Genomic DNA, 15,453 nt, shown 5'->3' on the forward strand with positions numbered 1-15,453 from the left:
CCTCCCCACTCATGGTACCAATACACCAGGTATTGATATGATACTGTTTTCTATTTGAGCACAGGAAATAAAAGACTTTTTGAGTTGTCTTGACACCTCTACAATCTTGTTTTCAATTTGGACCTGCAGACAGTTTGCCATCTTGTGGAAAATGAGCTTTTAAGAACTATGAATTTCACAAATCATGTCATATTCCAAACATTTCTCAAAATCTAAGTCCACAGTACAAAACAATGGTTTTTAAAACATGGACCATCTTTTACTAAAATAAATAAATAAATAAACAAATAAGTTTTTAAATTCTTTTAAAGGAATTTCTCAGTTTAACTAATTGAAGTACACTTCTGATACCCGTAGCCAAGGAAAAACATTTAAGCATTCTTCGCAACAGCCTTGGCAGTCATACAATCTATGTAGGCTGCTGGCAGATAAGTAACTAAAGGCAAAGTCTTTCATGCATACAGGTATGTCCTTACAAAGAGAAAACCTTTTCTCTTAAGATCAGCAATTATGGCTAAACTATCAGCAAAGACCAAGGATTACAAGTAGCTGATATTTCTGTTTGGTGGTAAAACCATGAATAAATACTGTAAAATTGGTTCAAGTCAACCAGAAAGAAAAATACTGCAGAACTACTTTATGTTCTTTTCCAGTCACTTTATATAGAAAGAACACCTTGAGTAGATTTCTATTTATTCAACCAGGATGCTGTAAACAAACACCTCTCTATCTAATCAGAGCTACAACTACCCCCATCCCAAGTATCTGTTAAAGACAGTAGAATCTGCTTCCTCTTTCTGGGCTACTTACTACTCAAATAGTCAATTAGAAGGCCTATAAAGAAGTGTCTTGGACATAAATCTGAAATGTAAAAGATGTAAGATATATTGCATTGGGAGAAAAGGGGCTCTGAACCTCTGTCCACCATACCCCAGAGAGGTTCTCTAGAGACTGTACATGTCCATGTGAGACCTACTGCCACCCCTGCTTGATGAGTTATTCCACAGATCCGCTCCTTTCCACCAAATTTTCGTTCTCTTTTTGCTATTGTTGCAAACTGGGCACTCAATTGAAGAGTTTTAAGTCACCTGAATTACTTTTCTGTGAATTAACTGGGAAGAAAAACCTATGTTCTTAATTGGCCAGACTATTTTTGCTAGTTTGCTTGTTTGTTTTGTTGTTTTGGTTGGTTTTCTTCCTTGTTAAAAGGTTAAACTAGTTATGGCAATGCCAGGATTTGTTCAGATTTAATAACTCTAGCTACAGGCTGACTTGTCTTTTACTTTTTCCAAACATAGGTTCAGTTTTGCCTATAAGTTTCTTTTGGCTCACATATCTCATCCAGGGAATCTTTTTGCTTTACATGTGTTTCACTGCTTTGATACAGGCTCTGAGGCATAAGGCAGATGTGAATGAGAAATTCATGTGGCTTAGACTGAGTAGTGATTGTCAGCAGGTTTTATGGTTTAACAGATTCATCTCCCAATACCAACAACAGGAGAGGGTAACTAACTCTGTTTCACATAGAGATATTCTCAAAAAAGAAGAGCAGAGAAGTACTTCATCGAAAAGGGCTTCCCTCAGCTGTAAATATTGTATTTTCCATGAAATTTTTAATATTAAGCCATAAAGGGCAACCGGAAAACTGTCCACAGAGTAAAGAGCAATTCATGTAGTTACTTCAAAGGGGCAGAGAATTCCATGAGAAATCATTGAGCATTTCTGTATCATATAACATGCTAGCTCATTTTGGGATGTCATAAAACATAGTTCCCTGGATGACTTTTTCTCTAGGTACTTAGGAAAGCTTCCATTTCTATTTTGAACAAGAGATGAAATCGGACCACACAGCTGTTTCTCAAAGGCATAGATCTCTACAGTCTTTCTCTTCTTATGAGCAGAATGTCTTTCCTGCCTCCTCCTCCCCCTTACAGTCTGAATATCCAAATATTTGGATTGCGTATTTTTTGCTTGTACTTCAAAGGTATATTGACATATTATCCTGTTTCATATCACTTTATGGGCTGATAGAGTCATGCCAAGACTGAATCTCCTCTTTCACTCTGTTTTCTTTTCCTTTAGAATGCAGATCCAAGCCCCTCTCTCTGCTCTACCTAAGGAGCAATTAATGCAATTGCAAAATAGTGGAAACTAGGTGCCTTTAGCTTTCCTAATCTTTCAGTATCTATATGCTAGAGTAGATTACAGATGCCTTAAAGTTGTTTTACACTTGCTGCAGCTAGTTTGAAAATCAGGAATAAGTAATCCACACGTTAATGCAGCCATCAACATTATCTAGGTTCAAGATATAAGAAATACTCTACTATTTAGCAGTAATGAAGCTGAAAACCTGCCCAAACTGGATTGATTCCTTTCCTCCCTTTGTTTAACAGAAATCTTTTTATTCCTTTGTGTTTCTATCACGTGGCACTCAAGAAGGCAGAATATCTCAGCTCTGTCATAAAAACACTACGGTTCAGGCTCAAGATCTTCCTGATGCCTAAATTAAATAAGTTTAATCTAACAGCAATTAAGCCGTATCTGGCTAAGATACTCTGTTCTTCCTCTGTGTAAGTATGTAACTGTATCAAGACAACCAGTAGCACTAAATAATAACTTTTTTTTAGTAACTTATTTATTTTGACTTTATGTTTAGAGCATGAAACAAGGACAATAAAATTCTAGCATGTAGTGGATTGTAACAACACTGCTTTTACACTATAAATCCAAAATTTTAAATAAATCAGAAGTAAAACATCATTTTAGGAAGACAAAAGCTGAAATTTCTTGTAAATCTGAGATCCAATGCTTCAGAGAAAAGGGCGGGGGGCAACATCATTTAATTCCATGAATCTCGAATTAAATTATGGGAGTCATGGAAGTTAAAAAATACCTAATCCTTTTTCTTACCTATCTGAACTGCCAGCTGGACTAACATGGAAGATATTGAGCCCTTAACTCAGTCAGGAGAGGCAACTGCCCAATTAGGAGTAAAGTGCTGCAGCAGCATGTAGCGGATTCAGTTCCTAAACCGGGCAGAACTTTCTTTCTGAGTCTTGCACTCCTTCAGTTGATGCACTCGTGCTGCCAGAGCAGAAGTGGGTTGTCTCTTCTACCTCCTCATGTTTTCCCCACTGTCATACAGGAAATACCAGAGCTCACTTTGTGGGATGTACCTTCTCTCTTTCTCTGGAGATCATCTGCGTTTGATATCACAATCTCTGATCGATACTGATGAGATTTGGAGAAGGCCCTCTTTAAATCTCCTTCTTGAGTTCCTGGTGATTCTTCTCCACCTTATCTTCCAATTTCTGTATACGTGTTTCCCATCCAAGCTATCTGTGACACTTCTATCTTTGCAGCCTGCTCTACCTGTTCATAGTTTCAGTGTTCCTCATTAGCCCTACTCTAGGGGACAGGGGCATCTACATGGCGGACTTTCACAATCAGCTTTCTTACTCGGGCAGCGATGTCTTTCCACTCTTCAGCAGCCCATAGGAACATGTGGGGGTAGAATCTGTTTCTATTGCTGGTGTGACAGGTGGATCACAAAATTTGACCCTGATGAAGCCCTCTAACTAAAAACCCAAACTATGCTAAACCATGACAGAGCAGCTGAAGAAGGAGCAGCTGCAGAGAGCATTACTGATACACAAATGGTTTAACTGATACTCTCTTCACTTCATGCTCCAACACAGGGGTGTAAACTACCTTTGGGGGAGCAACAGATTAAAGCTGGTAATCATTGCATGAGTTTGTATTTTTGAGCATCCCTTTTGGAAATGCCTGAACAGGACTTTAATTTATGTTCCTTGCCAATTACTTCATTACTAAACCAAATTAATTACAGGTGTTCTAGAAGGTGTCCAATGTTCACACAAAATACACTACTTATCAGCTGTGCATATTTGCATACCTAAGTCTGAGGTTTTAAAAACTGTTTTCATGAAAATCTGTTCTTCCTTCTTCAGGGTGCAGAAAGGCAAGAGATGCTGGTGGGCAGGGTTAGATGAGAAGCTCCTTTGGCATGTAGCCCTATAATATTATGAGGAGGTTCTGGGGTTTTTTTCAATTAAGAGAAAACTGAAAAACATTATTTTTTTTTAGCAGGTATTGATTGAGATTTTCATCCAAAGGGCTGGGCTCAACTCTTCTATTAATTCTGTTAAACAATCCTGTCTACATTCCAGAAACTCCTCTGAATTTTTCCCATAAGCAAACTGAAATATATTTGAAAAATGTAACTTTGATTTGATCAAGACTTTTTTTTTTAATCTCAAGTGAAAACTCAGACCACTTTTTAATCATAAACTTTAGACTGGGATCTAGATGAATACATGTAGGTGGTCATTTTATCTCTATAAAAAATCAACCCAAAACCTCAGGCATGAGCACCTTTAGGGAGTTCAGATTTAAGCTTGAATCCAAACAGTGTGATTAGGCCCTCTTCAACAGATACACATGCATTAATTGAGAATCATCTCATGCTTCTTAGAGGGAGCCTTTGAGGGATGTAACATCATATCTTCCTCTGTCAAGGAATTATGGATATTAAAAGCCACTCAACCAGCATATAAAGGCCTACGTTTTCTCCTGTACATTGAATACAACTGAGTTTTTTTGGGTTCCTGCAGGATTTTGTGGGTTTCCTTATTCCAGAAAAAAATAATTTCTTTGGAACCCCTGGAGCAAAGTCAACAGTCTCATGTATGTAAAGAAAATTATCTAATCTGACACTGCAGGTGGCTGTTTTAACTTCACAAGGGCAACATGAGGCTTGCTGACAGTGTGTCTGTCCATGTGTATTCCTAATTTTGCACTTCCTTTTTCCTCCCAGTGAAACCATTACATTATTAAAGGAATTCAGCAAAGGAGTAGAAGTACCAAATATAATTAAGCTTCTACCTGTTTTGTGAAAATGGATGACCAGCTACAGCAAGAAAAACTGTAAGTAATGCCTAATGGAGGTAAAAAGGAGATGTTCATGTTCATGCATCTCCCACATGGGACGAGCTTTTAAGCAGGCCCCAGACAGGGGAAAAGTTTGGAGCCTGTGCTTTCTTTGACTCTGAAGTCAGTCAGGCATGCAGCAGAAATATATGGAGCACAAGACTTCCTTATTTCCTGTGCCTGTGGAAGTCTTTGTTTAAGTAATTAGTCTTCATGACTGTATACTAATAGCTTATATAAAGAGAATGCTTTTGGCACAGTTGTTTTTAATGCAAGAGCAGATGAAACACCAGTTGTGCAAGAGATTTCCCTTTGTGAATTAACCTAACAACTGCAGGGTCAATTACCTCTTATCCTCCCATACACTGACGTGAAACAGCAGCTGTCTCTTGTGTTCTTGCTGCCTGGAAGGCATGAGAGTATGTGATAGGTACATTGTTTTAATTAGCACTCTTGCATGGACTTACACTCAATTAATGTTAGATTTAGTGCACGATGAAGCAGCTTGAGAACTGTCAGAAGGAAGGCAGCTGGACAAGGATGTTGGTTTGATCTCTTGTGTACCTTGAATCTACCAGGAAAAGGTCTGACTTCTAATGAGCATTGCCAGTGTGCCTGGTGTCCTAAGTATGGCTCATTGCTTTTCAGTCTCATTTCCTAAAAGTCTTGGCTGAGTGACATACCTCATTATGCCCTGACATGGAAAAATAACCATGACTGTTTTCTTAAATTTCTGAAGCAGGTTCTGTGGGAGACGTACAATCTGAGAAATGCCTGAGCAATACTCTGGCTCTCCAACTCTGTCAGGATACCACAACATCCCAGTTTACCCCAGAGGCAAATGCAGCAAGATATCATTGCTGAAAGATGTTTTGTGGTACTTTTTTTGGTTTGCAATATGGTGTCTTCATTGTGAAGACAGAAATCTGTGCAAGATAATTTGAAAGCATAATTTGCCTTTTTTTCTCAATATATACACAAGACATAAGGGCATCTCTGAGGCATGAGTTCTAATTAAGGATATACAGAGAAATTTTCATGCAAATAAACTTTGGGATGTCTATATAAGAAAGCAACCAAAATACTATGAAGTAAATTAGCTGCAGTGTGAGATAGTAGAGAAAAGGTTTTCCTCAGAGATGCTTTTTAACAGTCTTCCCATCTTTTCTCTCTCATAATATGATTGTGTCTCTTTTCTCTAATTTTTCTTTTAATTTTTCAGAGGGTTTTTTTAAAATATAAGTGTTTTTATAGGGGAAGCAGGTATAGATAAGAAACTTTTACTGTTGCAGACACTTTCACCGAAATGATTTGTGTCATTCTTGGAAGAGGCAGCCTTTTCCTTTGTGTCTCTCTCAAAGTTGCAACTGATTTACCATCTCTCTCCTTTTTATGGCACTTACAGTTTTGCAATTTAAAAATCCCTAGTCCCACCGTTTTCTGGAAAGGTGAGTCTGGCTGTGAACACAACATCTGGAAAGCTTTGTTGGAACAAAAATTAAGAGCAGAACAGTCCCTAGAAATAAAAAATAAATTTAAAAAATGAAATTTAAAAAAAAAAAGGAAGAAAATAAAAGGAGAGGACTCTCTCCCCTGGCATCTGTCATGGCCCTCTATGGTCCATTGTAACATTAAGGCCTTCTTCTTGGGATATCTAAATCAGTATTCCCCAGTGAGCAGGACACCAGCACCTTTCACCATGATGGCAGCACTTTCCTGAAAGTGTTCCTCCATGCTCTTTCAAACACACATTCCTTTTCCCCTATCAGCAAATAAATCTGTCCTTTAAAAAAATAGAAGGTTTTCTGCTTTAATATTTCCTTCCTCCAGTATAACAAACAAAAGACACAGCTTTCCATTGTCTAAATGATGGCAAGTATTTTAAAGAACATTAACAGGATTTTTTTCTGAAAGCATATATTATTACTCTGCTACTGGTGCTTTTAGTCTCATTATCAACAAGACAAATCATTTTTATTCAACTCTATTTATACATGTGGTAGACCTAGAGAAAATGTTTTTAAAAAGGCTCAATGAGGTGTTACTTAAATGTGGTTTTCAGCTTTAAGTGATTTATTATCTATAAATTGAAAGATTTTAGTCGAGAAGGCTCTAGGATGCCGCACTCCTCCTCCTCGCAAACCGTCTTTGAGCTAAGATTACAGCAGGTGAAAGTTCTAATGTCTGTTCAACAGATCTCATGAAATAATTACATCCAGGAACCATTTGGTTCTCATTAGATCCAAGACTGAAGGAGCAAAACATTTTGAAGGAAGGAAACTTCCCTACGCCAAGAAACGCCCCACATCCATACACAAATGTCCTATAGGCGAGTCCTTTCTCACTCCTATATATGCTTAGTAAGCACACAGAATTCATGGACCTACCACTGTTTTTTAGAACCCAAGATCTTTTCATGTCATGGTGCATTATTAATTAATTATGTGTCTTAGTCTTCTGCCTTCCAGTGTTTTTCTTTCTACCATATTTTATAGCTCCAATTTTTTTTTTTGTGGTTTCAGATCTCTGCCTGCTTTTTCTCTGTGTTGTCTCCAGTTATTCCTACTAGCACTGCTATGGCTCTCTTGTGTGATAAAGGATCACCATCACCAGGCTGAAGAGTAGTTTCAGAAGAGGAAGAAAGTACATGTAGTGTTTTATAGTCATGATCCCTGCTTTCTTTTGTTTGTTTTACTTTGTGTAGACAATGTTCTTCAGAAATTCATTCTGGCCCAGAAAAATCCCTCATAAATCCAACCCAGGAGATCCTGTGTAAATCTCAACAGACCAACCATCACAGAGTTGCTCAGAGCTTCACTTTTTTCTTCCCTAAAATAAATTTCTCTGTTTCTTTCTTGAGGCCTTTGTTTCATTTTCTGTGACCAGAGATGTTGCCTAAGTGTGAAGGGAAAAGGAAACTGTCAACAACTCAGACCGGGTATATAATTGGCAGCAGAACACTACATTTCTCAAGTAGAAACCCTCTTTTTTTTCCACAGTACATGTCAACTGTAGGCCTTCTGACATCAAGACTTATGTCTGCAATGGCAACCTTAGGAATGCCTTAAGGGTGAGCAACTACTGAGATTTTCTTTGATAATCAGATAATTAATTCATGAGAAACTGGGAGTCAAGCACAGTTACTTATGGGGATTCTAATGAATATCTATCTGTATCTTCAGGTGCCAAATCCAGCCCCATGCATCCTGCTGGTTCCTAACAAACCTTGAAGTCTGAGCACTGTCAGCACCCTCTACAATTACATGAAGGCTGACATGGGAAAGTTACTCTAATGTTCTGGGACATATTTGTATGAATAGCAAGAAGAGACCATAGGAAGATATTTATTTTATTATTAACTCATTAGATGTTCATTGCAAAATTACTAGCAAAAAAGGGGAAGAGAGGCTGAAATTTAAAGGTACAGATTTTTTTGCCAAAATTTCAGTCATCACTGTGACTCACCTTACATAATCACTATTTTAACTCCCTGTGTTTCAGAGATGCCTCAACTCTGTAGCTTTCTCAGATGGTTTTAATTACAGATACCCAAGAATAATTACAGTGAAAGTAGTGCAAGAGCACAGTTCACAGTGGCCCTTGAGATGTAGGTCTAGCCAGTACAAAAAGAAGCTAAATCCAGTCCTTTTATATCCTACCATGACAAAGATGGGTAACAGATGTTGAGAACTATTAATATACACTTCAAGGGTATGAAGGATAGTGTCCTTCCATCACAAAACACATCAGTATTGCTGTGGTTCATTGTCTCATCTTCTGCTATGAATATTTTCATTGTTTAACCACCTAATATGGACTTCTGCTTCTTATGGAAGCTTGGCAAGAGTGTTTTCAGAGATGAGGCAATCTCTTGTGCTGCAGAGACAGCTGCAGCTCTGCTACTCCTGTATTTTCAGTCTTACAACTTATGGAAGTCTGTGTATCTATCTAACCTGTTTGATCAGCCTATTCCTCCATCATCATGGTGGAACCTTTTGTGTTAAGAGAAACTTTGTCCATTTCCTCACAGGCAATCCTCTCTTGTTTTGTGTTTCACTCCTCAAGTAGGGGAAAATGGTGTACTTAATGAGGGCAGGAAGTGCAGAGACCGAAAGCCTGCATTTGCTTTCCTTTCCTATGATTTCTCCTGCTCTTGTGCTCACATTTTTATACATCTCAGTCATGTCTATGGTTAGCAAGGTGTCCTCAAGATAAATACCTTAAAAATTCTGTGAGTTGGTACAAAACAATAGTAATATACAGTGATTTCAGAGTGTTTTTTCTGTGGCCAACCCCTACAAGTTAGGAGGTTTTTGCTCATGTGAGACTGCTTTGGTTCACCACTCTCCACCCCAATGACTTGAAAAACATAAGAGTTTCAGACTTACTAAAAAGCAATGTTTGGCAGGAAAAGGTCTTCCTTTTCAGTGTTCTGAAACATCTCCTCCCTCCCCCAATGGTCAGGTTGTATGAGGTGAATATCCTCTGAATTTGAATGACCTTTATACCATCTGCAGGAGAAGACACTGTCAGGAAACTCAGTCACCCAGAAGAGACCTATTACTTTTGGGAACAAAAATCTTTTCCCTGAAAAGCTTTATTAAAGTGTTCCAGTAAAGCACATTTTACCAATTATTTTTCCATATTAAAAAGTCTCATAAACAAGTCTCTGTACATTCCAGATCCCTTATCTGTCCTCAGATAAGGGTTATTGTGTGCTATAGGACAAAGCTTTGTAGAAGTCCTTTGCAAATACATCTGTAGTATATGATGGCTGTTTCTATTCCATTATGAAGAACAGGGATTGGGAAGCCTACACAGAAGGAGCATCAAAGATATTTTTTGCTGGTAGTGCAGTAAGTCTAGCCAGAAATGTTCATAGTTTGCTAACATGATTGAATAGTGGTTAGGGACTACTTCAGTAGGAGTACCTGACTGCTTAGTACTCATGACATATGCTCCTTTTCTAAAACAAATGTAGAGGATCTGAGATTTGTCAGGGAACTTTTGTCTCAAATAAATACTGAGAAGGAAATAATTAAATCGTTGCTGTAATGCTGCTGTAGTTAGCAAGGCTTGGGAACATTGCAAATGGAGTTCAACTAGAAGCTAAAGCAAAGACATTATTAAAATAAATGATTCTACTTGTGGATTTAGAGTTGAAAAAGTGCCACAACAGTTGCTGAAAGAAGAAAAAAGCCACTATAAATTGAAGTAAAAAGAAATTAAAAGGATATACAGGAATGATGAGACCTCAGTGTGATTGACTACAATTTTATTTTTCTTCCTTCTTCAAGGCATTACTTATTTGAAATGGAGATTAATGTCACACAGCCATCCCAGTGTCTATTTTCCTCTTCTCCTACCCTGCATAAAAAATCCTAAGACCACAGTTTTGTGAGAAAAAAAGACCACGGATTCTGTCAGTTCTGTCATTTTCAACACTCCCTAATTATATTAACTTTTGGCAATTAGAGAACTGGGACATGAAATTTAAAGATACACCCTTTCTTCTATCAACATACAGGACTCCAAGCAGTCCCTCAGAGGAATAAAGTAGTATAAGGGAAGCAAGTTATTTGCCTTGCCTCTCCCAGTTTGAACCTTTGATATTCTTTAATGTGATAGTCTAAATAACAAAGATACTTTGTGAGGAGTTTGAGGAAAGAAGAGAAGGAATCATTGAATCTGGAAGAGAGATAACACAAGCCTCAAGTGGGAGTAATTCCGTAGAAGTCTGGTCTAACTCCATAGTGTGAGGAATCAGAATCCCGTGGCTTGAATGCCAAATACAATACCTATGTAATCTTAGTTCTTTTAGAGGCACCAGAAATACAGTACTTTTGAAGGACTTTTTAAAATCAGTGCTGAATCCCATTATCCAAAAACTGTCACAAGCCTCATTCCCTGCTCCTTCAGGCTGTACTTCATTCAGCATCAGTCCCCATGCAGGCATTTAGGGTGTTCACAGCCTCTCACCGAGCCACAGAAGGCACAGGCTTTGGCAGCTGATACCATCACTTTCAAATTAGTGCACTGAATGTGTAAGGAATATTAGTTTGATGATCCAATCCAATCACAATCATATTCCTGAGCCCAACCCCTTGGCTACGCCCTATTGACACCTCTCCTACACAGAGTTCTCCCAGGCTCGGGCTATCTGCCTGTACAAAACTGAGGATTGCTCAGTCACTCAGAGCACAGTTATCACCACATTTATTAAAAGGTGAAATTGCCTGAAAAAGGCATGTCTTCACAGCATGTTACTGGGCCAGGAAGGAAGAATTTTCAATCCCAAACAAAGAACATCTTATCCACATCAACATCTTTGATTTCCTCTTATCAGCAGAGGCTACTGTGCCTATCTGTGACTCCTTGCATGATAACAGCTAAAGTTTAGAAGAAACTCTATGTAACAGGAATATTCTTGCTTATGTGCCTCTATGTGACAGCAAAAGCACTAAGAGTGATAAAAATGAAGTGATACCAACAACCATAGCACATACATTAACTGCAGTAAGATAGTGTTGAGAGGCGGTTGGTTTGGTTGGTTTTTTTTCTTTTTACTTTTTCCCTATAAAAACACACACCAAAAGAAAAATCTGAGCACTCAGAAGCACAAGGGAAGGACTGCTCCCTGACATCCAGCGTACAGGAAGGCAGAGTACTGACAGACACATGGATAAATAGCCAGAGGCTCTCCTAGGCCCCAGCTAACTTGTAAACACATGTGGGTTCCACATGTTCACTTCTGAACTGAGGCTGGTTTCAGCCTCTAAATAGAAGGCTTGGCAAGCTTGTTGCTAGTCCTGGGGACTCTTTTCTTATCAGACCTGAGATGTCTGCTCCAGAGCCAGCCGGCTTGTCCTTCAGCAAATGAACCCCTCCAATGGTTGCTGAGAGCTCCCACACCTCTGCAAAAGTGTCCTGTGGATGGCATAATGCTTTAAAAACTTAATTTTTTATTTAAGTCCCTTTGTAGCTGTGTTTTGTTTTGCTTCTGAACTTTAACACAGCATAAAAGATTAACAAGCAAAGTTTTGAATAGAATGAAGTTTAGGAAGACTTAGATCTATTATTTTACAGGCTTAAAATACTTTGTCATTTTAATTTTGTTCATAATCTATTCAGTTTTGGGTTTATTGGATAACATTTTTCACAAACGTTACCAAGGGGCTCCTGATCTCTTCTACTCAGATATATATTAAAAAAGCTAAGGAGCTCCAAGAATACTGATAAACCCCTCATTTGATCCAGAACCGTGGTTATTTTTATATCATCCAGATACATACAAACCTCTGAAATACTTTATACTGTAAACAGATTTTTAAAACACAGTCCTAATGACAGATGATTGGGAGGGGGATAAGTTAATGACAATTTTAGTACACTGAAGCCGTGCTTTCTGGGAGTTCAGATATGGTAACATGGATTTAGAGAACAGCCAAAGACTTTTATCTGAAGATACTGGCACAATTAATGCTCTGCTCTGGTCTTTCAAGCCAAAATATTTGCACGCAGTTTTACCTCAGCCTTCCCATCCGCTTGAAACATCATGCCTGTCTTCACAAGCCAATTCTTAAAATGTGACAGATGTTGAAGCACTTTATAAATGGTCCTTGAAAATTAAGGCAGCTACTTCTCGACACACTTGAGGCCCATCCCTAAAAAGTCGTGAAATATTTCTGCAGCTCATACAATATCCACGGTTCCTTCCATCATCATAGCCAAGGATGGCTCATTTTTTCCACAGAATGCACTGTAGGAGTTTCAGATACCTGAACTAGCCCTAAACACAAGCTCTGAACTGTATCAGAGACCCAGACTACAGCAAATTTTTTACTTGCCTAAGATACAGTATGTTTCTCTTTACCATGGTCAGTCTTGTGTCCCTTAAACACGAGCAGATTTTCTCAACAGACATAGATATGATAACATCCTAACAAATTATCTGAGGAGCTTAATAATGCTCATGGATATTTTCTCTTACCAGTGAAACCCTATGGCTCTCAAAGATGATACTCAAGTTTAAAATGTGAACATTCATATTGTCTTTTGATTAATCTTTTATCACTGTATTTCTGAAATCTATGAATTTGAAGGAGGCAACCAGTGGAAAAAGACCAGTGGCTATTCTAAGGCCCTAGTTTTTGTGTTTATTACTAACCTTTCAGGCTCATCTAATGTCCAGTGGTTTGATCGCTCTCCTTCCTTTTTCTCTTCTTTTCAACAACAAACAAAACACAAAATCAAAATTATATAAACATACATGCCCGGACTAAAAGTCTGAATTTCAGGAGATTGCTGACACAGATTCAGGAGATGAAAAGTGATTTTATGTAGAGGTGGAACACTAAAGCTAGTAAAACTCACCTGGAGGCTGAACTGCCTGTTGATGACCACCTGCCACCCAACTAGTTCTGGTCACTTTTGGTACAAACTCAAACAGAAATTTAAGCTGCTTTCCTCCACGTGTGCAGTCTTGCTACCATCTAGTGGATAAAATAAATCTTTGCACTAATTTCTTTCCATAAAAGGATTCAGATGCTACAGCCATCTCTATTTACCCTAAAAATTTGTTTGCAGATCTTCTATTCATCAGCAAAAACATGACAGGTGAAAAAATTATAAACTGATGCCAAGAATGAAGCCCAAAACTGTGCTTTTTGTGTTGTTTTGGGTTTTTTTCCAGATGAGTAGAAAGGTATGATTTCTTTACAACACAGACACATTGCATGATTTTTTTGGAAATTTGGACCTCTACTGATTTCAAAAGAGAAGTCTGGGAAGCATTAGATGTTGGCTTTTCTGACAATCAAGTACCAGCCTAGTAGATCTCACTTGGTCTTGAAAGACACACATGGTGAATTATTCCGATAGGGATAATGAGGACTGATACCTAATGGCAAAAATTTAGTTGTACTGGATGTGAGACCTAAAGACAGATATTGCCTAGAGATCATTTGCTGCATCCTGAGTTTAACAGCTGAATGTAATCAGTGGAATAAATTACATTACAGAGAGATCTGTTTAGGACATGAACTGGACAGCAACAAAATGTAACAAATAAACAATTTAATCTCTGACTAAAGCGGTTTTCAACCTTCTCATTTTTACATGGTCAATCTCATTGTCCCTTGCATGGACAAATAGATGTATTTTTTTATTCTGCTGGAGAGCAACTTTTTTGGTGGATTTTTACTAACAGCTTTTCTGGTGACTTTTTACTAGTACTGAAGCTGCCATCTAGTGACAGACATACAAATAAACAATAGAAGTTGAATTCAGGAATGCTGAGTGGCTTGGAGCTTCTGGTAACTCTAGGAAGAAAGTCCAGTTATTAAACTTTCCATTTGGCCTTCTGAACTAAGTTTTCTGAATTCAGACTTCTGAACTAATCTTTCCACATTTAAAACTGAACATAGGGAGTACTTCGATATATTGGAAATAGTATTATTTTTGAGAAGGATCTGCAGTGTGGAAAACTTTATTCACTCAGGTTTTCTAGGCAAGTCAAAGTACTGGTTTTGTAGTATCTCAAGGTCATGCTCATAATTAGAACCCCACTGGAGCTTTCCTTAGTGAAGATTAGCAACGTTTTCGAGCACTTTTTCTAAGCAATCCAGAGGGATGTTTGGCAATACTAAAGTTATTTCTAGTTTTTCCAGCAGAGAAATCAAGGCACATAATATTTTACAGAAATTCTCTGACTCAGCCCAACAAGGAGAACAATACTAGCAATTTCCACAACCTTGTCTTCACCATAATCTCATACAGTACTCTGCAGCTTGTTTCAAAAGTGATTTCATGTGTTAGTAAAGGCATTTTAGGGTAAATCCTAAATTTTCAATCTGATCTAGATGCTAAAATATTTATTTAAAACTTTATACTGTCTTTTGGGATCCCTGACAATTACAACTGTTAGTGCTTATTTCTCTATGTGTTCCAGACCTTGAAGACTTCACTTCTTGCCCTAACCTTAGGGAAAAGTCTAGCCTAAAGGTAAGGCAAGCTGAAGTAAATATTGTAAATGAAAGAAATGGTGCATTAAGAAATTCCACAGGAATGGATGAAGGAGAACCAATTCCCAGCCAATTAATAAACAGAATGAGCAATGACCTAAACAAGTGTGGGAATTAAAGTATTTTTCTCATCCAATTTTAAAAATTTGACGTTATATGAGTGCTGCTTTCAGCTCAGAGTGACAGAATGGGCTAGAAACAATGACTAATATGGAAACATGCAAGTAAGATCAATCACATCTGTAACTTTTGGCAGCCCAAAATGTACAACCTGCACATGTGCAGTCTCCCTGCTGCCCATTCTGTGGCTGAGCCAGTACCTAAGGCAATGTCCAGTGTATGAAATCATAAAACTAGAGACATTGTGGGGCTGCATTGTGCCAGGGAATGTATCACACAGCACAGTTCAGAGAATAATGGTTTTGAACTAGAAAGTCCACACCAAAGCTGCAGGCTTGGGGCTCCTCCTGCCCTATAGCCC

Source organism: Corvus brachyrhynchos, unplaced genomic scaffold, assembly GCF_000691975.1.
Source record: "Corvus brachyrhynchos isolate BGI_N302 unplaced genomic scaffold, ASM69197v1 scaffold307, whole genome shotgun sequence".
NCBI classification, from domain to species: domain Eukaryota; kingdom Metazoa; phylum Chordata; class Aves; order Passeriformes; family Corvidae; genus Corvus; species Corvus brachyrhynchos.